The sequence below is a fragment of the Ambystoma mexicanum genome, chromosome 10 (assembly GCF_040938575.1).
Source record: "Ambystoma mexicanum isolate Mex_15411 chromosome 10, UKY_AmexF1_1, whole genome shotgun sequence".
In the NCBI taxonomy this organism is placed as follows: Eukaryota; Metazoa; Chordata; class Amphibia; order Caudata; family Ambystomatidae; genus Ambystoma; species Ambystoma mexicanum.
This window is the reverse complement of record NC_090932.1, coordinates 1,113,112,071-1,113,135,653: the sequence shown is the minus strand read 5'-3', so window position 1 is coordinate 1,113,135,653 and position 23,583 is coordinate 1,113,112,071. Positions and strand designations below refer to the sequence as shown.

The window sequence follows — 23,583 nt, the reverse complement described above, 5'->3', positions numbered from 1 at the left end:
TCATCTAGCTGAGGTCTCTTCGGGGAGTGGGATTGGAACATCGGATGGTGAGACTCGGTATGCCCTTCTTTATTACACATTTACCCCATCTTACCAAGTAGGATATCCAACCACCCACCCCCCTTTACAACACCAGCACTTTCTCACGGACAGCCGGCTATGAGAGAAAACTGACTAACACCCGAGCCGAATACCTGATGTGTCCCAATACAATGGTCAGGCAAGGTCAGGCAGGTACTGATCATCACACACACTTGACTTCCATTAAGCTTCCCTACATGGATAAAAGGCACAGCATGAGAGCACGCTCTGAGCGAGGCAAAGCACACGAAGAAACAGCATTTTCAAGATGGTAGTTTAACAAGAGGAGAAATACGACGAAACTGAAGGGTATTGCATGAAGGGAAGTTCCCTTGACCTTTTCGACAAGGAACCGTTGCTTTCATGAGCCCTCAAGATTGGAAAGCGTAAAATCAGGAAAACAAGCTGAAGAATCCTGCATTGTGTGTCAGAGATACCCGAGACCCTCCCGTGTCAAGAATCAAGGCGGGGAGAATTACCTGCAGTGGTACTCTCATTGGCTCCAAAAACAAAGCAGCGTCAGTGAAGTCAACACAGCCGGTGAATTGGGGAGAGCGATACAAGACTGGTCTGTGTTGAAGCCAAGGTTGCAAACGGGAACATTGGATGGTGAGCGCTGGAAAAAACATGTTTTAAATATGTGTAATGAAAGACTCAAGTAAAGTTGAACTGGTCATGAGTGATTGAACTTTGAAACGAAGATAAGATACATTTTTACAGAGTGGTCCGACACCACGTAGGTGCTCAATTGAAGGTCTTTGTAAACTATCCAGCTGAAAAGTGAAAGAGTTGTAGAGAATCGTGAATCAAAGTGGTGCTATGACGGGTCAAGCAAAACCCTGCACACAATTGAAAGTCTTAGATGCTGATACAGTAAAGAACATTTGTGGCAAAGTTAATAAAGTTGGTCCGAGCCGGCAGAGGGAGATCAATTAAAAGCTTTGTGTTGAAGTGGGTCGTAGCCGACAGAGGGGGACCCAGGGTGAAGCAAAAATCACCCAAGAAGGTTTTGTGTTGAAGTTGGTCTGAGCCCGGCGGGGGGAACCGGGGTGAACAGAAAATCACCTCAGAATGTGTACGTGTGAAACCCTAAGTAGGAAGGAACTTTGTTGTTTGTCGTATTGCATCAGGCCATCTGGAAAAGAGACTTTGAATGGCAAAGAAACTTTGGCACAGAAGGCCATGATGTTGAAGTTTTGAACTGCACCCTCGTGCTAGAGAAGCCAGAGACTGTGCTAAGCTCGAGAGTGTTGCCTTGTCTCATGCTGAAAACATGGGGAAGGGAAGCCAACGGCTTGAGTATCCTGACATATCATCTCTTGAACACTTTTCTTTTGCATAACATAGTTTCCCACACTATTTGTATTTAGAAGTAAGAATTGGCAATAGGGTTACCAGTATAGGCCCTTTTATATTGACAAGACACCACTAGGACTGCGTTATTATTATTTGATGGTCATAGCTTGCTCCCATCTTTAGATTTAGGGTTAGATAGGCATTTTTCAAACCCATTTGAAGTTAAATAAACAACCTTGAACAGTGATCACTTGTGTCTGTCTTACAGTTTGAACCATGCGTTCTTTACACCATACTTTGCCATTCCCTTTTCTTTTCCAATGTTAAATCACCCATTTTATTCAAGTTCCCCTCTTATTAGGCTCCGCAACCGCTGCTGATAAGTTCCATTGGCCGCAGCAGTGAAGCAAAGAAGCAGCAATAAGCCACAGGGAAGTTAACTCATATTTCACTCATGTTCAAATTTAGAACATGATTGAAATAGGAGTTACCTAACATAGCTGCAGGGGACGGTGCTGCAGCACCAGTGAAGTCAAGTAAAGAAGCCAACAATAAGCCACAGGGAAGTTATCTTACTGCTGCTTTACCGGTCCTTGCTGCTAAGTATATAATTTCTAATGAAACTTAGCAGCAGGGTTCAGCACCACAGGTGAAGTGAAGAAGCACAACAGTTTAGCCACGGGGAAGTTAACTACTATTTCAGTCATGTTCTAGGAGTTAACTTTCCTGTGGGTTACTGTTGTGCTTCTTCACTTCACCACTGCAACGCCGACACCTGCTGCTAAGTATATAGAAGTGCTAGATAAGTGCTATATAAATATAATATACATTTAAAAAATACTGCATGCATATTCTATTGCACACAGCACATTGGGTCAACTGCTGCATTTTCTGGACACAGTGGAGTTTTTTGTTATATGGCAACAACACCTTTTGCAATGATTGTTTTGAAAAAGATGTATACAGTTTATATTTGATCATGTATTGACAATGCCAGGCTACAAATCATTAGGCAGGACAGTCTTCCTTTAAAGGAAGAAAAGGAAAGGGAACTAAGGAAATTGCAGAAAAAGCACTACTGGACAAGCCTATATCTGATTCTGGCCATCTATTAGCCTTGCAAATGCTTAACACACATACACAAGCCAGAAACTGTTGGCTTTGCCAATGCTTTAACAGGACTTCACTGAAGGACATGCACAGTGCTTATATGTATTGATTGGCTGAAGGCAGACCTGGTTAAGACATTTGTACGACACCTGTAGTGTTTATAGCTCAAATTGAGTAATTGACTCGCAGAAGACTGCTTTAAAAAACAAACCTGGCATGCACTTCGAGTGCAAAGTTTGATACTAAGGCTTCATTAACTGGATCTTAAAAAGTTCCCATGAGAAGGGGTTTTGGGCAGGAACTGGCTGGGAATGGCCATATGGATTCGCATGGCAATGGGAGGTTAATAGGTGGCCTATTAACCAAACAACACCTACAAGCTGTGTGTCCCTCGTATGGCATTTCTTCCTATCTGTACTCTAATGCAATAGGTTTGGCTTATAATAACCTAAACTGAAATGGACAGTTCCCTTTTTAGCTGAGGAGGCTAAGGTGAGGCTGGAGGGGACAGCTTTACATAGACATATACGTGGTGTAGCTACATTATGACAGCACCTAGGGATACTTCTCGGCACGCCTTCCCTTTACCTGTTTTTTGTCCCTTTTTGAGAAGTGTTCCCCCGATAACAAAACATTTTGGGATGTGGCCTCTCTTTTATAGTACACTTTTGGACACCCCTTTGGCTGGTAGGCCTTATCTATAGGCTTTCAACTCTTTGGTCAGGATCACCACTTACGTGGATTGCGACATAAAAGATGGACAGTGTCAATATTTTGACATTCTCTGGCGAATATTACCAGAGACTGACAAATGTACCATCAATAGTTACTACATATCCAACTAACGCTATTCCAGTCGCGAACAGCGATGATCTTGATCTATTATTACAAAAAAAGAAAAAATTGATTCGCACTGAATCCCACGGCCAGATGATGCTGGCCTATTTGAAAGCAGGTATAATACCAGAAGGCCTGCAAGTAAAAACATTCCTAGGATATTTATAGATAACCCTAAATTCAAAGGGCAATTCAGTGCAGTTGGGAATAAATGCTCACGTGATTACCTTATTTTGATCATAGACACAACAAAAATTGGAAATTGAAACTCTGGAAAATAAGATGAAAGGTGACAATCTCATTAAAGACATTAAAGAGAAACTTACAAAAATGGAAGAAGAAATAGTAAAATTCAAAAGGTTTACTCTAGATAAAAAAAATCCGGAAGTACAAAAAGGATACTGAAAATTACAAGGAAACGACAACCTATCCTTACCTTGGGGCCTCCTTCTATGATGACCAAAATAAGCAATCACAAAGCAGAAATAGAAACACAGGCTGCCAGAGGAATAAATATGTTAGTTTTTCCAACACGTCAAACACCACGATCAGTAGTGATTCAGACAATGCCTCACCCTCCAATGAGCCTAATACTATCAATCAACCTCCTTTTTTTCGAGGACGAGGGAAGAAATCACGTCAGTGGCAACAAGGGCCACCGCGGATGCAAACCTGCAATTGGAGGGGCCCTCCGCACAATTGGTGATTCCTATCTTCAATTTGTCTAATCACCTCCTTACCAACCCTGAAATTAAAGTCCTCGAAAATGGATTAAGCTTTGTCCCCACCACTAAAGCTAAAGATTTTGACACCCAGGTGGAATTACAATTTTTTTTCCCGCTAATCCGTCTTAAATATTTTTTTAAAGATGGTAATACCTCAATCAAAGAACCGAGTACCACAGGACTTAGAACACCCTCTAATTTTACTACATCTAACTCCATGGTCAGCCCAGCGATTTAAGCTTTTGAAAATAAGATCCGAGAAAAAATGAAACACCTTCTAAAAGATAAAAACCATCACAAAGATAATCTCAGTAACACTGAACGTACTGCCCTAACTACTTTACAAAACAACCTGTCCTTTCTAATTAAACCGGCCGATAAAGGCGGAGGGATAGTGCTCTGGGATACCATTCTTTATAAAACAGAAGCTATGCTTCAATTAGATAGTCCCCAGTTTTACCGCAAACTAAACCACGATCCTACTGACTCCATCCGAGAAGAAATCAAAAGCTTGATGGACCATGCCTTACAACAGGCATGGTTTGACCAAGAGGAGCACCACTTTTTGATGAAAAAGTTGCCTACCACTCCTGCGTTTTACCTCCTTCCGAAGGTTCATAAAGATGCGTTACATCCCCCGGGCAGACCAATCGTTTCGGCCATCAACTCTATTTTAGAGCCTCTTTCCATCTACGCCGATTGGTTACTCAGATCTTTTGTGATTAACATGAATTCTTATGTGAAGGATACCACAAGTATGATCAATTTGGTGGATTCCTTCCATCTTAATACCACCGACCTTTTGGTGACCTTAGACGTCACGTCACTTTATACAAGCATCCCACAGAGAGAATGCTTGCTGATCATGGAGACATTCCTGAATAAACGGACCAACACTCTCGTGAAAGTACCTACATCATTCATTATGGAGTGCATCAAAATCGCCCTTACGGAAAACTTTTTCCTATATGATGGAACTTACTATAAACAAATACACGGCACAAGTATGGGGGCTACTTTTGCCCCCGACTTGGCCAATTTGTTTATGGACCATTTCGAATGTACATCTATTTATGACTCTTCCAACTCATTCAAAAACAATATTTCCAAATGGCTTTGTTATATTGACAATGTTTTTATGGTCTGGCAAGGGGATGCCACCCTCCTCCTCCTCCACTCTTTTCTAGAGTGGTTGAATAATCACAATCAACACATCAAATTCACTATGACGTATGATTCCACCACCATTCCCTTTCTTGATCTCTCTATCTTTGAGACTGAGGAGGGTCTTTTGAAAACTAAGCTTTACCGTAAACCAACGGACACAAATACACTACTTAGATACAATAGTTTTCACCCCTCAGCTTATGCGAAAATCTCCCTATTGGACAATTCCTAAGGTTGAGAAGAAATTGTTCAGAGCTTGGGGATTTTGTTCATGAAGGTAAAGAGTTGAAACAACGTCTTATCATGCGTGGCTATCCTAAGAAATGCATCAAACAAGCTTATAAAAGAGCAAAATATGCTAATAGAACTAGATGCCTTCACCCAGAGCCTAAAAAGTAGAAGAAAGGATTACTTGTGTGAGTACTTTTACTCCCATCAGTAATGCCTTACGGAGAACCATCAAACAACAGTGGCATATCCTGTCCACTGAAGATTTCTGTCCGGCCCAACCAAGGTTTGCCTTCAAACGACAGAAAAATGTCAGAGACATCCTTGTTCACACCTATCCAAAAATACCGAGTCCGAGAACACAAACCACCCTTTGGAACCTTCCACCGGTTTCGGGCCATTTTAAATGTGGCCACTGCTCAGTCTGCGCTTTAACCTCCAACTGCAAATCAATAGAACTTAACGGCAAAATTTGGAACCTTCGTTCTTTTTCCAATTGTGCCTCAGACTGGCTCATTTATGGCATAAGATGCCCATGTAACTTACTGTACGTTGGCAAAACTTGTCGAGCCATACGTCTAAGAATATGTGAACACAGGTCTTGTTTGAAAAACAAAACTGAAAATAAACCTCCTGTGGCTCACTATATAGCTGCCAACCATAAATATACGGATTTGCACTGGTTTGTTATCCAAAAAATTTCACCATCTCCCAGAGGAGGTAATAGAGATGCATCCCTGAGTCTGGCTGAACAAAGGTGGATTTATAACCTTAACACAGTAAGTCACGGTTTGAACTCCTCCGTTGAGTGGAATAGCCTGATTTCATGACTTGGTACACTCAGCGGTTTCGAGTCACTCCCAATAGCCCCCCCTTTTTTGTGCCCTCTGGATTTCTTCTCTCCCTTCTCTCCTCCAACCCCACCTAGGTGTGGGGCCCCTCCGCACACAGTTGTCAGTAATTCTTGTCCTTTTGTTCTATGTACTGGACTTTCAGATTCTTTATGCAGCCAGCTCTTTTTACCATCCAGTGCCCTTGATCGTTTCGGGGAGTACTTGCTTCCATTTTTGCCCCATCTATATTTGATTGCGCCTGATAGCTCTGGGCTGCTTTTGGGCCATTAATATTCGCTTTCTTTTAGCAAACATTGATCCGGACCTGATCCAACACTTTGCCATCCTTGAGTCCTTTCATCGTTACTGGTTTTTGGTGCCCGTCGGTGTGCATTTGTGCACTATTCCTTTAAGAAAAGCATGGACTCTGTTCGGCGGTCACGTGACTTCCACACGTGATCCACACTCTTACGTATTTAAATTCATCCCCGAGTGGTCTTTTCCATCCGTGGAGTCACACCGGGTTCGTGAATCTATGACTTTGCTGGACACGATTACACATTGAGGTAAGCCGTCCTTCTCCTCTCTCTCTTTCTGCATTCTGGGCCTTTCAATATGCCCACGCGCCTGTAGAGTTACAGACCTCTTAATTTGGCGCACTCTCTTTTTTGACATTGTGCGCCTCACCAGATCGGCTTCTGTTTATCTTTTGTGTAGTCATGTGCGATGCGGCGGTTTTAGACACGATCTTCCGCTGTTGTCACTACACAGTGTAGTATCCACGCGTTTGGAGTCTGACACCTGCAATCTTTTGGTGACCAGCTCCCACTTTCGTTTTTTGCATCCCCGAACGTTTAAAGGTATCCCACAAAATGTGGTTGCTATTGTTTCACCATTTGCACTCATCTTGTCATACAATATGAAAGGCGGGTTTTTATCAAAATGTGCCCTTTTATTTTAGGGAGAAATCGAGCACCAGCACATTCCGGGCTTGCCAAGGCCGACGTTTAGACCTGGCCCTGCAGTGTTCAGAGTTACACAATTACTGCCCCTGCTCAATAACGAACATGTTTACTCTGCAAGTAAGTTATGAAGGTTTATAGTCTTTCCTGGCCCAACCCTTATGACTTTGTGAAGCTCCCTGTTTGTTTCTTAACACCGGCAGAATCCTGTTCGATGCATATAATGTTAGCTACACTTAGTTTTAATCAAGATTAATTACTATGATGATTAGCACCAATTTAATGGTAATCTTACAATTTTCTTGTAGAATTATCCCGGTATTCACCTGGATGAACATACTTAGATGTTAGATGCGATAGATTTGGTACTTAAGGACCTCCGTGTGCAACTGCTACAAGCCATTGATTGACCTTGTTTTTGATCACACTCGATCCAGTGGTAATTAGTAAGAGTTTGAATTCCTTTTGTTATGTCATACTGTATCATGTCAGCTATATGTCTTTGTTTTTAACAGAATTTGTATTAGATACAAGTGACATATTAACACTGCTCCTCATGGAATATTGTGGGCCTGTTTTTAATAGTACAATAGTCAGCCAAGATGAGAGAATTTTTCAACGTTAAGCTTGTGAGATAAAATCATTTCCAGATTTCCATTTGTAGCTATGTGTTTTGACCGTTTTGTGGTAATTATATGTATATAAATTTTTTTAGATTCATGATGTCAACATCAAAGCACTCATAAGGCCAACTGTGAAGAAATTATTCGTCCTGAAGATGGCCACTACACTTATTTTTGTATGGATACCTGCGAAAATGTCCAATACAACCATTGGCCGAAACATGTCGACATCCTGCATCTTAATAAATGTCTAAAATTAGGCGTTTTTCATAATTACTCTATAGGATTATAGGGTGTATTAATTTGCCCTGTCCTATTTATTTGTTTTGTTTGTTGGTAGCCTTGTCTTATGTGCCTGACACAAACATTATATTCTTGTCCTTGTATCTTTTCTATTCTATAAATGTATAAAGTGCTGTTTTAATCCTTTCTACAAATAATTAAATTTTGACTTCATGTATGCTTACGCATTTGGCTTTCTATATTTGCTGACTTTTTATGTAAATGCTGTCGTGTAAAATGTTGTGCGTGTGACCTCAGGTATCTCAAACTCTTTCTAGGATCGTAGTAGTGAGGGGTAATCACTTCTCTAGTGCCGAGTTTCGGCACGCCTTCCCAGCACCTAGGGATATACAGATTTCACTGGCATGTGAACCATTACCAGACACATGATGGCAAAGCATGAGCTTGTGATACTGTAACAGAGTATATGGCAGTAGAACCTGTGCTTACTTATGTAACCATGGGCTGCACTTCGACATTTGATGGAAATATCCAACCATACAAGAGCCATATAATAGCTGTACCTCTTTGTGTAAAGGCTATGGCTGGATATTTGACAGTGTGTTGGTGTAAGATGCCAGTACAAAGACAATATAATAATAATAATTTAGCATTTATATAGCGCTACGAACCCTCAGGTATCTGAGCACTGCGTATTATTACCCACGGTGTGTGGTGCTCATTTAAAGGCTGAGTTTGGCTCTGCTGCGATTCAAACCTGCGTCAGCAGGGTCTGCACAGATGTCAAAGCGAGCGCTCTCCTCACTGTGCTATCGTGATGCAGTAAATGTCTGTCATACTAGGCTGTACAGGAATACAAGTGTACATACAGCATATTATAAAAACAGGACTATTGCATTTGACAATTTTTTTTCTACTGGATATGTATGATTCTGTCTTCTTGTGTGTGCTTTTGTTCATTTGTTGTTCTTTTTCCTTTAGTTTTAATTTTCCTTCTTTCGCAGTACATTGATGGGCCAACTCTAGGGTTAACTAGATGATCGAGTCCTTTTGCCAGTACTGCCATAGCACCTGGCTAGTTCACTTGGGGAGTACAAGTGGACGCTTTGTAAACATTCTGCATAGCTATTCTTTCTCTATTTCGCCAAAAATTATCCTCGTTAACCACTTGGGTATTTTATGGTTACATACATCAAAATGTAAGGAGTGATGGACTAGAGGAGCAACTCATTAGGGAGCCATTGACCAGAGGGTCGATGGACCATATGAAGCAAAGACCAGAGGAGAGCGATCAACCAGGTTGTTCAAGACCCGAAGGGTGACTGACGAGAGGAGAGTGACTTACAAGGGAGTCAAGGACCAGAGGGGCAACAGAAAAGAGGAGCAACTGACAAAGGCATTGCTTCCAAGTGGGGGACCCATGTCATGTGTGACACCATGAGCCAGTCCTGGATTTCACTTTGCATGTGGTGCTTGTAGGCCCATACTTATAAAGGAAAGAACAAAAATACCAGTCCTAGCATTTAACAGGAAAGGCCTGGGCTGGCTCAGTATCACAAAGGACATGGTGCTACCTGGCAGGTATGCAATGGAACCAAGGACCGGAGGAGAGTGACGAATCGAGGACCAGTTGGATGATGGACCAGAGAAGCCAAGGATCCAAAAAGCCAATGATGTGCTTTTATAAGTCACACACACAAGAAATAAAAATAGACACTAATTGTTAGAAAAATAAAATGCAATTTTAATAAATAATTTTTGTTCTAAGATAGTATGCTTGTGTTCTCTATGTATATTGAAATTATTGTTATTTTTCTTACTTTTGAGACCTATCCACAGTGTTTTAGAGGAGTGTTTGTTTTTTCAGCTTATTTGTTTTGGAGTCAGCTTCTTTTGGGCTTGTTTTGAAGGGGCATTCAGCGTATTTCTTCCTTCTGACCTGCAACACTGACTCCGGCATTAACCACGTCAGTGTGTATGTGTGAATTGGGGCGAGGAAAATATATGTTGGGGTGCTATATGTTGGGGTGCATATGGTGACATTTGGGGTTCAATACGACTTTGAAAAACAAAATGAGGTGTCTTCCTGAAAAAAGGAAGTTGATCGTCATGCAGTGTGCAGTGTTACCACGACTACCTCAGATGAGAGCAGCCTGTCGACCCCTGCAAAAAGCCACAGGGCACAGGATTATCCCATGTATCTCTGGATCTCCCAAAATAGCAGGGCTTGTACAAGGTATGGCGTGTTTTTTCTCATATTGCCCACTTTCAAAACCCTCAAGGGGTCCACAAGAGTATGGCCCAACGTGTGGGGTGCGTGATGAGCTAGGAACGTCCCTAACAGCACAGCACTCCAGCTCTTATACACTTACATTTTCAAAGCTGGATCACGGTCTGACCCAGATGTTCATAGCTATCTCTGAGGCAGAAAACCTAAGTAGAAGCAACGGAGGCTGGGGTGTATATCTGAATCAGGGATTAAAGGAAAATAAAAAGTAATTTTGTAGTTATCTGTCCGGGATGACCTTCATTATGTAACCTGATGAGTCAGGGGGATAGGACATAACGATATATGTTTTTCTTTCAAGTGTTTCCTCTTGGGGCTTCTTAGAGGTAAGCAGCGGTCAGTCTCGTTGCTCAGCTGAAAGAAAGGTGATACAGCATTCATCCCTGCAGATGGCAGAGGGACAGTACCAAGTGTTCTCTCACTAGTGCCCCTGGGGGACTTGGCACGCTGTCACAATCCATGCCCCTGACCCCTTCAGGTATAACAGCCCCCTGGCAGCAGTGGGGTTAAAGCCCTTCACACTGGCCCCAAGGGCCTTAAAACTCCACCAGAAACATACATGGAGTCAGTCCTGGCACCTTTGGCGTCAGGCTCATTATCAGGAATAAAGCAATACCAGTTTTGGACCTTAATCCAACATGGTGGCCTAATACAAAGCTAAGTTCTTTAGAACCAAGCCATGCGGTCTAGTGTTTTGGGTGTGGCTGGGCCTGGAACTACTTGGCCTGGAACTACTCTACCTGGGCTTTTTAAACCACACTCAAACAGCAGAACACGCTTCGCGTTATTCTGCACTCCTGCAGCGTAACGCTCACCGTGTCCAGCTCCTGCTCATCTGCTTCTCCGGCGGCCCGATCCTGAAGACCTAGATCCAGATTCCATTAATAACCTGGAAGAACAAGAACACTTACCTTTGAAGGAACCGGTCTTGAATCCATCCTGCGCTTTGCTTACCTCGCCCATCTGCGAAGTTTGCCGCAACCTGCAAAGGTAAAGAAACAAGAACAGCATCAATAACAATTCTTACGTGGACAAGCAGCGAGTCCTGGCAGCACCCAGCGCTTCTCTTACCTCACCCATTCCTGGGTTTCACCGCAACCTGCAAGGGAGAAGGAACAAGGTCAACATTAACAAAAGCACTTACCTGGGCAAGTAGCGCTTCGATCGCTCATCACTCCGGAACATCACCACAACCTGTACAAAGAGAAGAGAACACAGGTTAGCAATTGACACCAATAAACAGCGCAGCGTTCCGCGCATCAATAACTCACCGTGGTCTTCGCCATCGGCGCGGCAACTCCGAGATCGCAACCATCCCTGTGAAAATAAAAAAGAGACATTGTTAGGGAACAGCATAGTGGAGCAAGATGCTGAGAAGACAGAGAAATCGGAGGGAAAGAAATAGACAGAATAAAGACAGAAAAGCCATTATAACTCACCTGGAAGACAGCAAGCAGAGTCAGAGTCACAGCCGGTCTGGACCTGACATAAGGGCACATGGACCAGTGAAGCAACCAGGTCCACGGAATGCCCGCACCAACCACGCGCCCCTGCACAGAGACGCAGCACGGAGAGTTCAACGCACAAAAACCTAAGATGAGCAATAACCCCAAGGGAGGGGATTTGGACCAGAGGGAGGTGGGAGTCCACCCATCACAGAACCAGTATCTTAACCCTCCATTCTCCTGTTATAGGCGCTACCCAACGTCTGGCACATAACCAAGCAGAGAGGGGTCCGGGATAGTGCTTAGACATCCATCCAGTATCGTATGGCGCCCCCATGGATACCAGGTGAGCGTAAACGAACGCGAAGCCTCAATTAAAACATCCACCTGGGCATCATGGAAACATCCGAGACTGACCAACTAGCCCAGTTACTGGGAGAATTACGGGCCGAGGTGCACTCCGCCCGTCAAGAAACCAACGCCCTTAGGAGGGAGATGATTGTCACCAAGGAAGGCACTGATTAATTAGCCATACAATTGCTCTAAACACAGGCTGGGCAGGCTCCGTTGCCAGGAAGTATTCCGTTGGTTCCAGCCACATCCGTCAATCCAGTGCAGGTGGTCCTCCCTGGGGCAGTTCCTTTGGCCTCACCAGAACGTTTTACGGGGGACCCAAGAAAATATGCAGTAAAAATATGCAGTATTCATGAACCAGTGCCGCCTCCATTTCCTTTGTAGACCCGGAGCCTTTCCTAACAATCAGTCGCGGGTTGCCTTCATTCTGTCATATCATAGTGGCAGTGCCGCGGATTGGTCCATACCGTTAGTAAGCCAGGATGACCCACTCCTGCAGGATTTCAGTTCATCAACCTAGTGGTGCAGCTAGACCACAGGCTGCTAGATCAAAGAACAGATTGAGCCGAACAGAGAATCGGACTGTGTATGTACGCTCAAAGGAGAACAGTCCGCGTTCATCAGAAAACACTTTGGAACCCATGCAAATTGGGGGTACGGAGCCCATTATCCAAGGCCGAAAGAGACAAAAGGAGACAACAGCAATTATGCCTGTACTGTGGGAAATCAGGTCACTTCCTCAGAGAATGTCCCGTAAAACCCTCTGGGAGAATAGTTGGAGCTACAGAGAAAGAAGGAGGAGAACAAGAGTCGGAAAACGTCCAGTCCCAGCAAGCGTAGAGGTCCATTTGTCGAGCGAAGGAAAAGAGCCACAGACCTCACACCTTGCCCTGCCTGTGATTTTGATCAGTCACCAACAACCATCTCAGATGTATTCTGTGGAGGCATACATAGACAGCAGAGCCGTTGGTAACTACATAGACCAAGGCCTGGCAGCAAGGATGGGGCTTCCCCTCCGTCAGAAAACAACTGAGAAGGTCACCACTGTCGAGGAAACGGAGTTAGCTTCTGGTCCTGTAACTCAACGCACAGCAGAATTGACCCTTCTGTGCCAAGACGGACATTGGGAAGCCATTGCCTTCGACCTTATCAAGGCCCCTCAGTTCCGGATGCTTCTAGGGATGCCGTGGTTGGTGGCTCACAATCCTAACATCGACTGGCGAGCCAAGAAATTAGCCTTCTCCAATAAGTGTGCTCATACGTGCTACCAAGTGAAAATGCCATTGTCTGACCCAGAGACACCTGTGCAAGATAAAGAGGCATTAGAACCAGGTGTACCAAGTACACTACCAAGCGAATACCACGATTTCCAAGACATTTTCCAAAAAGAACAGGCTAATACCTTACCCCCTCACCATATGACTGTCAGATCGACCTCGTACCTGGTGCACAAATCCTGTGTAGTCGAATTTATGCACTCACCGAACCTGAAAATCCCCACTTGAAATCATATCTGGACCAATACCTGGTAAACGGTTTTATCCGCCCATCCAAATCCCCAGCAGCCTCGTCCCTATTCTTCGTACCCAAGAAGGAGGGGGACTTGAGAACGTGCATCGCCTACTGCGCACTAAACCAGGTAACAGTTAAAAACCGTTATCCTCTACCCCTTGTCCCAGAACTGCTGACCAAGTCAAGGATGCCAAAATGTGCACCAAATTGGGCCACAGGGGGGCATATCATCTTGTGCATGTAAAGAAAGGAGACAAATGGAAGACCGCCTTTCGTACAAAGTATGGGCTGTACAAATATCAGCTGATGCCCTTTGGGCTTTGCAATGCTCCCACCGCGTTCCAGTACTTCATGAACGATGTACTACAGGAATTGATCGACGTATGTGCCCTAGTTTACATCGACAACATCTTGGTGTACTCCTCTTCTAAACAGGCCATGTCAGGCATGTTTGCTCCATCCTTGCAAAACTCCGACAGCACCAGCTAAACGCCAAACTTAAAATGCTCCTTCCATGTCACCGAAGTTGAGTTCCTTGGTTTTGTCCTCACTCCCAGAGGCGTCCGGATGGATATGCACAAAGTAGACGCATCCTTAGCTGGCCATCACTGTCTTCAGTCAAAGGTATCCAAAGTATGCTCGGCTTTGCGAACTTTTATCGCCGATTCATCCCGGGTTACTCCCAGATTGTGCACCGATCACTTCTTTATTACAAAAAAACAACAAACGGTTCCAATGGACAGAAGCGGGGGAGAAGGCCTTCCAGGAACTGAAGAAAAGATTTACCTCAGCTCCGGTGCTACGACACCTCTGCCCAGATCTCCCATATGTAGTGGAAACAGATGCCTCCAGCATGGCAATGGGGGCTGTTCTTTCCCAAAGGGATCCCGAAACAGGCCAGTTACATCCCGTGGCCTTTTGGTCGCGAACATTTACTACACCTGAACTTAACTATGCAATAACAGACAAGGAACTTCTAGCGATCAAGGCAGCCTTTTACGGCTTGGCGGCATTACCTCCTAGGTGCCAGACATACCATCACAGTAATCACCGACCATCGCAACCTGCAATACCTCAAGACGGCAAAGGCTCAATCATCCTGTCAACTCTGATGGGCTTTATTCTTCACAGAATATGATTACATAATCAATGTCCGACCTGGAGTCCAGAGCGGAAAAGCCACTGCCCTATCCCCCATGGGTATTGATGAGAATGCATATTCAACCTCAGACCCGGTGGCCATTATTCCAGGTGTCAAACTACTAGGACTTACAGCAACGTTCTCTCTAGACGAACTCCAAAAGGAAACTCGGCTCCTAATGAACACTGAGGCTCTACAAGACTGGACCACTCAAGGTGAACATTACATAACAAAGAACCAACTCCCGTATTTCAGAGGGCGTTTATATCTACTGAATAAGGCACTACAAGAACAAGTCATTTCTGGTTATCACGACCCCCTGATAGAAGGACATCCAGGAATTGCCAAGGTAAAAGAAATTATTGGTGGCCGACCTGGCGAAAGGACATTACGCAGTTTATTCTGTCATGTGGCATTTGTGCACAGAATAAATCCCAGAAAGAAAGACCTGCAGGCCTTCTTCAACCCCTGGAAATTCCAACTGCACCTTGACACACACTCTCCCTCGATTTCATTATAGATCTGCCTCCCTGTCAAGGGTTCAACACTATCCTAGTGGTTGTTGACCTATTCTCTAAAATGGCCCATTTCATTCCACTTAAGGGTCTACCAAACGCATCCAGTCTGGCAAAGGTGTTTTTAGAGCAAATTGTATGATTACATGGTTTCCCCTTCGTCCTGATTTCTGACCGAGGGAGTCAGTCCGTGTTTAACTTCTGGAGGAAGAGTTGTGCAATTGCCCAAATCGATATTCGTCTGTCCACTAGTCACCATCCCCAAACTGATGGCCAAATGGAGTGGACGAATCAGACAGTAGAGCAATACCTACGGTGCATGTTACATCATGTGGAAGAAAGCTGGAAGGATGTGCTGTGGATAGCCGCATATGCCTACAACAAATCGCTACACACCAGTACCGGACAGAGTCCATTCATACCGTATATGGAAGACACCCACGTACTTCCGAATTAGATACCCCCATGGCCTTGGAAATGCCCACGGTGAAGACTTTACATACGACCATCAACCAAGCCTTCAAAAAGGCAGCAGAACACCTGATCCAAGCCAAAGAAAGACAGAAAAGATTCTCTGATCAACACCGAAGAAAAGCCCCAGACTACCAAGTCGGAGATGAACTCTGGTTGGCGTCTCGGCACGTGCCCATACGAGGAACTCGAACATTTCGTCCCAGATATCTAGGGCCCTATACAATCAAAGCTATTATAAATCCTGTGGCAGTAAAACTAGCTTTACCACCAAATATTCAGATCCATCCCGTATTCCACGTGTCACTCTTAAAACCTGTTCAGCCTGGAACTCGGGTCAAAACACCACCAAATGCGGTAGTAGTTAACGGAGAACCCAAATTTGAAGTCAAGGACATCCTAGATTCTAAACTCACCAGGTCCAAGTTATATTACTTAGTGGACAGGACAGGATATGGGAGCCTAGCGAGCACGTCCATGCGCCACGCCTGGTAAGACGATTCCATCGGAACCATCCGACCAAACCAGGGCCGGACAGAGGAAATACCTTGAGAGGGCCCTTAGGGGGGAGTGCTGCGACGATCCATTCCCCTGACCCCCTCAGGTATAACAGCCCCCTGGAAGCAGTGGGGCTAAAGCCCTTCACACTGGCCCCAAGGGCCTTATAACTCCATCAGAAACATACATGGGGTCAGTCCTGGCGCCCTAGGCGCCCGGCTCATTATCAGGAATAAAGCAATATCAGCTTTGGACCTTAATCCTATTACACAGCTCAGTTCTTTAGAACCAAGCCATGCGGTCTAGTGTTTTGGGTGTGGCTGGGCCTGGAACTACTTGGCCTGGAACTACTTTACCTGGGCTATTTAAACCACACCCAAACAGCAGAACACGCTTTGCGTTATTCTGCACTCCTGCAGCGTAACGCTCACCGTGTCCAGCTCCTGCTCATCTGCTTCTCCGGCGGCCCGATCCTGAAGCCCTAGATCCCGATTCCATTAATAACCTGAAAGAACAAGAACACTTACCTGTGAAGTAACCGGTCTTGAATCCATCCTGCGCTTCACTTACCTCACCCATCTCCGAAGTTTGCCGCAACCTGCAAAGGTAAAGAAACAAGAACAGCATTAATAACAATTCTTACCTGGGCAAGCAGCGAATCCTGCCAGCACCCTGCGCTTCTCTTACCTCGCCCATATCCGGTTTTCACCGCAACCCACAAGGGAGAAGTAACAAGGTCAGCATTAACAAAGCACTTACCCGGGCAAGCAGCGCTTCGATCGCTCATCACTCCGGAACATCACCGCAACCTGTACAAAGAGAAGAGAACACAGGTTAGCAATTGACACCAATAAACAGCGCAGCGTTCCGTGCATCAATAACTCACTGTGGTCTTCGCCATTGGCGCGGCAACTCCGAGATCGCAACCAACCCTGTGAAAACAAAAAGAGACATTGTTAGGGAACAGCATAGTGGAGCAAGATGCAGAGAAGACAGAGAAAACAGAGGGAAAGAAAGAGACAGAATAAAGACGGAAAAGACATTATAACTCACCTGGAAGACAACAAGCAGAGTCGGAGTCACAGCCGGTCTGGACCTGACATAAGGGCACACGGACCAGTGAAGCTACTAGGTCCACGGAATGCCTGCACCAACCACGCGCACGCACTTCTGCACAGAGACGCAGGACAGAAAGTTCAACGCACAAAAACATAAGGTGAGCAATAACCCAAAGGGAGGGGATTTGGACCAGAGGGAGGTGGGAGTCCACCCATCACAGAACCAGTATCTTAACCCTCCGTTCTCTTGTTATAGGCACTACCCAACGTCTGGCACATAACCAAGCAGAGAGTGGTCCAGTCCCTTAGACCTCCATCCAGTATCGTGTGGCACCCCCGTGGATACCAGGTGAGCGTAGCAACCCTGGGGGCATATTGCTGCCACATTTTGAAATGTGCCTTCCTAGTCCCATGTCCCTGCAGCTGCTGCCATTCCATCTGGCTGCTGCGTGAGGTAGATGCTTTGTGCCCTGTTCCCTCGTGCTCCGCTCCACCTGCGGTTTTGCTTAAATTAAGTTAGTGGGCCTCTGTGCCATTGATTGTCCTCCCTCTCCCCTGGTTCCTTCTGTGTTGTTCTCCTCTCCTCCTCCCGCCTCCCAGCCTGCCCCACCCCTGATTGGTGGATAGTTTTTGTTCTTAACTGACCTTCCCAGGGCAGCCCTCTGCCTGTGCAGCACCTGTGGCTAAGTGTCTGCAGGTGTCAGCAGGGGAAGCCTGTGGCCAGCCGTGAACCCGCAGCTACTAAGTAAGGTAGGAGTGTGCAGGTTTCACTCCACCCTGAATACCCTGCCACTTAGCAGACTCTCAGACATAGGTGTGTTTTCTCTGGTATTTAACATTCATTGTGGAAGTATTTATAAAAAACAAAATTGCGTTGTGAAACATAGGCCGTTTTCCCACCATATAGGATTCTCAGACATAGCTGTGTATTCTCCAGTATTTAAAATTCATTGTGATAGTGGTGCCGTTCTGTGGTTAAGCCTTCTCAGCAAAGCATTATCTAGGAACTTTTCTACTATTATCTGAGCTCCTGTCATCGTGTCCAATTGTCTACTATTGTCTTGTCTCTCTCTGTCTCATCTGCTCGCACTCTTCCCTGTATCCCTCCCCAGTGCGCTCCCCGCCCCTTTTTCTCTCCTCTCCCTACCTATCTACGGTGCTCTCTGTTTCACCCATCTTTTCTGCCTGCTTCTCTATTGACTATACTGCTCTCCTCACTAAATCTGGTGGGAAGACGTTTATAAAGGACATCCTGGTCTCCAACCCAGGCCTCCCTATCGCCGACACCTATACCACAGCCTCCTTCAGGCAAACCCTCACTGACATCCTTTTTGTCGTTCCCTCGCCAGACCTATGAACTCTTCATATGGTCTCTGCTTTCTGCTTTCTCCTTTTCTCCCATTAACGGTGCCACCCGATGGGAGGCCCTCCCGGCCCCCTTCCATTCCTCTAAGGTCATTGTTAATGTTTGCCTGAATGGCACCGTCTTGGTCCAAGGCCCTCAGGCCAACCTTCTCCTCTTTGATAGATGCCTCCTGCACCTCATCAATTTCCTTCCTTCTCCTGTTAGCCCCTCTTCCTCCCTTGGCTTCCTTGCCTCCCCCTACTGTCTCCTCCTTGGCTACCTTGCCCTCTCCTCCTTCCTCTTCTGCCCCTCCCTGGGGCTTCTTCCCTACCTACGCAGGGCGTACCTCTGATTTGTACCCCTCCCCGGAAGTCTTTCAGGGACGGCAACCTTCTCCATAACCAACTCTCGCTCTGCTGTGAAACACTCCCCTGACATCTGCCACCTCCTGGAAGAACTTGACCTTGATGTTCTCGGTTACTGAGACATGGTTCACAGCCAGCTCTGTCACAAGCTTTGACACTCTCCTCCCTGATGGCTAAAAGATCCTCTCCGTGCCCAGATCCAACTGTTCCAGATGGGGTAGAGCCCTGATCTTTCCTGAGTGGATCCCTGCCTCTGTCATTCCTATGCAGGCCTACTCCTCTTTAGAATGCCTCATCTGCATTGTCTCTCTCTCTCTCTTGGGCATTCCCTCACTATGGCTACCATCCACCAGCCACCTGGTCAGATCTTCTCCTTCCTCTCTGAGTTGGCAGACCTCTCCTCTTCACTCCTGGTTTCCACCACTCAACTCCTCCTTCTTGGAGACTTTACAATCCACCTGGATCCTACTTATCCCCTTTCTGGACTCTTTCGCAACCACTGTGACTCTCTCTCACTCTCTATTCTCCCCTCTGGCCTGACTCCTTCTGCAGGGCACACTTTGGATGCTCTGATCTCTTCAGACCTTCCTCTTTCTATCCCTCTCACCACCCCTCTCTCCTGGAGTGATCACTTTCTCCTTTCCTCCCAGCTTACCCTCTCTACCCCTCAGGCCAAGCCACCTCCAGTACTGCCACCTATCTTATCGGTTATCAGACCCATGAAGCGTGTGTCAGTTGAGGCTTTTGCTGCTACTTTCTCACCCCTTCCCCCTTTGGCTGACTCACATCTTGACACAGCCCTCTCTAGGCTCCACTCTGCTATATCTGATACTCTTGTTATTCTTGTCCCTGTCATGAGGATCCGCTTGAAGCCCAAAGCCAAGTGCAACTTCTGGTATGTCTCTGACCTTGTCACCCTCAAACCCAAGTGCAGGGTGGCTGAGAGGAAATGGCATGCTTCCCCTGACAAACTGGCCTGCCGCCTGCTCCAAAGGCAATACCGGCTCCCTGTTGGCACTAACAAGAGAGCTCATATCTAAGCCTGCGTCTCTGCGGCATCTAATAACTCGGCTGAACTATTTAAATTCTGCAAGGAACTAGCCAATCCTGCTGCAGTCTCTACCTTGCCTGTCCCCTCCCAGGCCCTCTGCATAGCTCTGGCTTCTCATTTCATCTCTAAAACTCAGGACATCCTGTCCTCTCTTCGTCTCTCACTCCTCCCTCTACTCCCTGCACTTCGTCTGGCCCTTCTTTGGCCACCTCTCCTCCCTCCTTCTCTGCCTTTCCCATGTTCTCCCCAAATGAGGTTTCTAGACAAGTCTGATCTATGAAAGTCTCATCAAAACAGGTTCTCCCCTGTTCCTCCAAAAACAATAAAGACCACATTGACACCCTGGCTCCTGCACTGGCTGACTTCTGCAGCCACCCCTTTGCCACTGGAGTCTTCCCTTCCCCCCGGAAGCACTCCTTTGTGCATCCTCTTCTTAAGACACCCTCTTCCGACCGGTCCTGCCCGGCTAACTATCGCACAATCTCCATCACTCCTTTCCTGGGAAAACTCCTGGAAAAGCTGGCCATCTCCCAGCTTAATCTTCACACTGAATCTTTTGGTTGTCTCCCTGACCATCCAACTGGCTTCAGAGCCGCCAGAAGTATGGAAACTGCTCTCCTCAACATCTGTGAAGACCTGCTCTCTAATCTTGACTCCAACACCCCCTGTGTCCTCATCTTACTTGATCTCTCTTCTACCTTTGACATGGTCAACCATGCCATGCTGCTCAACCATCTCCGTGATAACCTGGGTATCACAGACCAGGCCCTGGCATGGCTGACTTCTTTCCCCTCCGAGCGACCCTCCCAGGTCCAACTTGGGTCCTTCCTCTCCTCTATCTCTATCTCTATCTCTATCTCTACCTCTACCTGCAGTGTTCCCCAGTGGTCTAAACTCTCTCCCTAGCTGTTCAACCAATACCTGGCCCTTCTTGCCTGCTGCATTGCCGCTCTCTGCCCCAACTGTCAGTGCTATGCAGATGACACTCAGCTCATTTTCAGGTTCCCTTCAGCCACCACTTCTCCTTCTCTCATCTCTGACTGTCTGTCTGCTATCCAGGAGTTGTGTGCCGCCAATGATCTCTGCCTTGATGCCAGTAAGACTGAGATTCTCCTCATCGGCACACCCGCTCCCTCCTTCCCTGCAGCTCCCTGGCCGGCCTCTCTTGGCCCTCTTCCTGCTCCCACCTTTGCGGCTAAAACCCTTGGGGTCATCTTTGACTCCTCACTCTCCTTCTCTCCTCACATCTCTGATGTCTCTAAGAAGTCACACTACCAGCTGCACCTCCTCAGAGGTATTCTTCCTTTGCTCTCCTTCCCCCAGAAGCTCACTGTCTCCAGAGCTCTGGTTCTTTCTAGGCTGCACTACTGCAATAGCCTCTTTCTAAATCTGCCTGCCTCTACTATCTGCCCTCTGCAACTCATCCAAAACAGGACTGCAAGACTTGTCCTTGACCTCAAGCCCAGGGATTGTATCTCTACAGGAATGAAATCTCTGCACTGGCTCCCAGTGGCTGTGAGGATTAAGTTCAAGACCCTTTGCATTGTCCACAATGCCTTTTGGGGCCTAAGGCCTCAATACCTTCAACTCTCTCTCCCTAAATATCTCCCTTCTCGAGCGCTTCACTCATCCGCCCCCAACTCGCTAATGGGTCAGTCGCTTCTCCAAGCAACAAGTTGGTGGTAGATCTCTTTCTTCGGCTGGGGCCTCCCTTTGGAACCGCCTCCCTGCCTTTCTGAAAATTGAGGAGAACCATCTCCGGTTCTGGAAGAACCTCAAGACTTTCCTCTTTGCTTCTGTTTTCTTCTCCTCCTCTCCACTGCTGAATTCCTGGCTGAAACTGCACTGGTCACCTGGCTACCCTCTGTTTGCGGGCCACATCCCATCCAGTTGCACACCTGCTTTGCCCCCCCTGGCAACCCATGCACTCTGGGGCTGATATGGTATCCCTACAGCCCCTACCAGCAGTTGACACCTGATTTCTGCACCTGCCACAAGCTGGCCGCACTTCTTATATTTCTTATTGTTTTTATTTATTTACTGTTTATCCTATGTACCGCACGTCCCCTCCTCCTTTTCCCCTCGCACTCTTCCCTCCCCCCTGCACTTGCGAGATCACAATGTCACCTGGCCTAGTAAGATCATTGTCTCTGTCCTACCTCTGTTCCCCTCCCTTGCCTCGTCACACCTTCAAATACTTGTGTATAGGCATGTTATAAATGCCATATCATATCATATGAAGTAAGAAACCTAAATTAAAACCGCTCGAGAGGCCTTTGGACGAGCGGCGCTATACAGAAAATCCTTAGATGATAGATAGATAGATAGATAGATAGATAGATAGATAGATAGATAGATAGATAGATAGATAGATAGATAGATAGCTAGCTAGCTATGTGTGTATTTTTCCCCCTTGAATATTCTAGGGGGATATAATGTACTATTTCAACTCCAGTTCTAGAAAATGTGGGTTAGGATTTTGGAACCCTGTAGGTACAACACATGAAGCCCAGTGGGGTGGGTGGATTTTTCAGAGAATACGTAGGTCAACTGTGATTGCAGAGCTTTACCTGCTGTCATCACCTAACCTGGGAGGCTGGCAGACAGCTGCAGTGACCTATCAGAGTACATTATCTTGCAGGTTTGTTCTGTCAGGGCGTGTATCAGTGCAGAAGTGAACAGAAGGCTCAGGTAGAAGTTGTTCTGGAAAGAGGCCCCATACCTATATTTTTGCACAAGGCATTGGTTTATTTCTAAATTTCAGGGGAGGCACCACATTTAGGTATGGTAGAGGGAAGCCCATTATATACAACTATTGGTGCCGATATGCAATGTTTGTATAGCTCATTGATTCATGAGGAAAGTCCTTGAAGAGGTGGAGTGTTTCTGCATCTGGGATAGCATAGCCCCTGGTGAGCTTTAGACACAAATGGCCAGTGAGAAGACAGACTTAACATAACAGAAATTACCACTGAGGGGTTGAGGTAGAAACAAATTGGTCTCTGGAACTGCCCTTTGGATAGTTACCAAACCCTGCTGTGCTAACGATAAACTATTTATGGTGTCAATAGGGTGAACGGCCCCTCGAGTTAGGTACATACTCTCATGGAGGGTTTAAGAACGCCAGTCCTGGCATTGCTTTATTGCTTTCGTTCTGTTTAGTTATGCCTCCCCATAGACACACACTACAATCTACAGGACGAAGAAATGCCAAAGCTCAGACCCATGGTATGATACTGGGAAATAAAAACAAGGGTATGCTGAGGAATGAAAATGCTGAGGTCAAAGATTGAGGACATTAAACAAAAACAATTCACTTTTACCAACGACTGCTAGAGTGGACCAGATGCTGTGGTGGGGGACCCTGGACGTGTTGGAGAAAAACGTAAGCCCCAGGAGTTGTGAGTACTTAGTCTGAATGCACAGATACTCTTCT

The 23,583-nt window shown here is 46.0% G+C and overlaps 1 long non-coding RNA gene across 2 annotated transcripts; it reads left to right on the top strand.

Moving 5' to 3' along the window:
- The first annotated feature begins 6,741 nt into the window (after positions 1-6,741).
- On the top strand, positions 6,742-9,872 carry LOC138492040 (uncharacterized). Of its 2 annotated transcripts, none has more exons than XR_011276131.1 (3): positions 6,742-6,843; positions 7,239-7,359; positions 7,548-9,872. It is a non-coding gene; the product is annotated as an uncharacterized lncRNA (long non-coding RNA). The 2 variants fall into 2 exon arrangements; XR_011276132.1 differs by having other exon boundaries at positions 6,749-6,843; positions 7,955-9,872.
- The last annotated feature ends 13,711 nt before the right edge of the window (positions 9,873-23,583 follow it).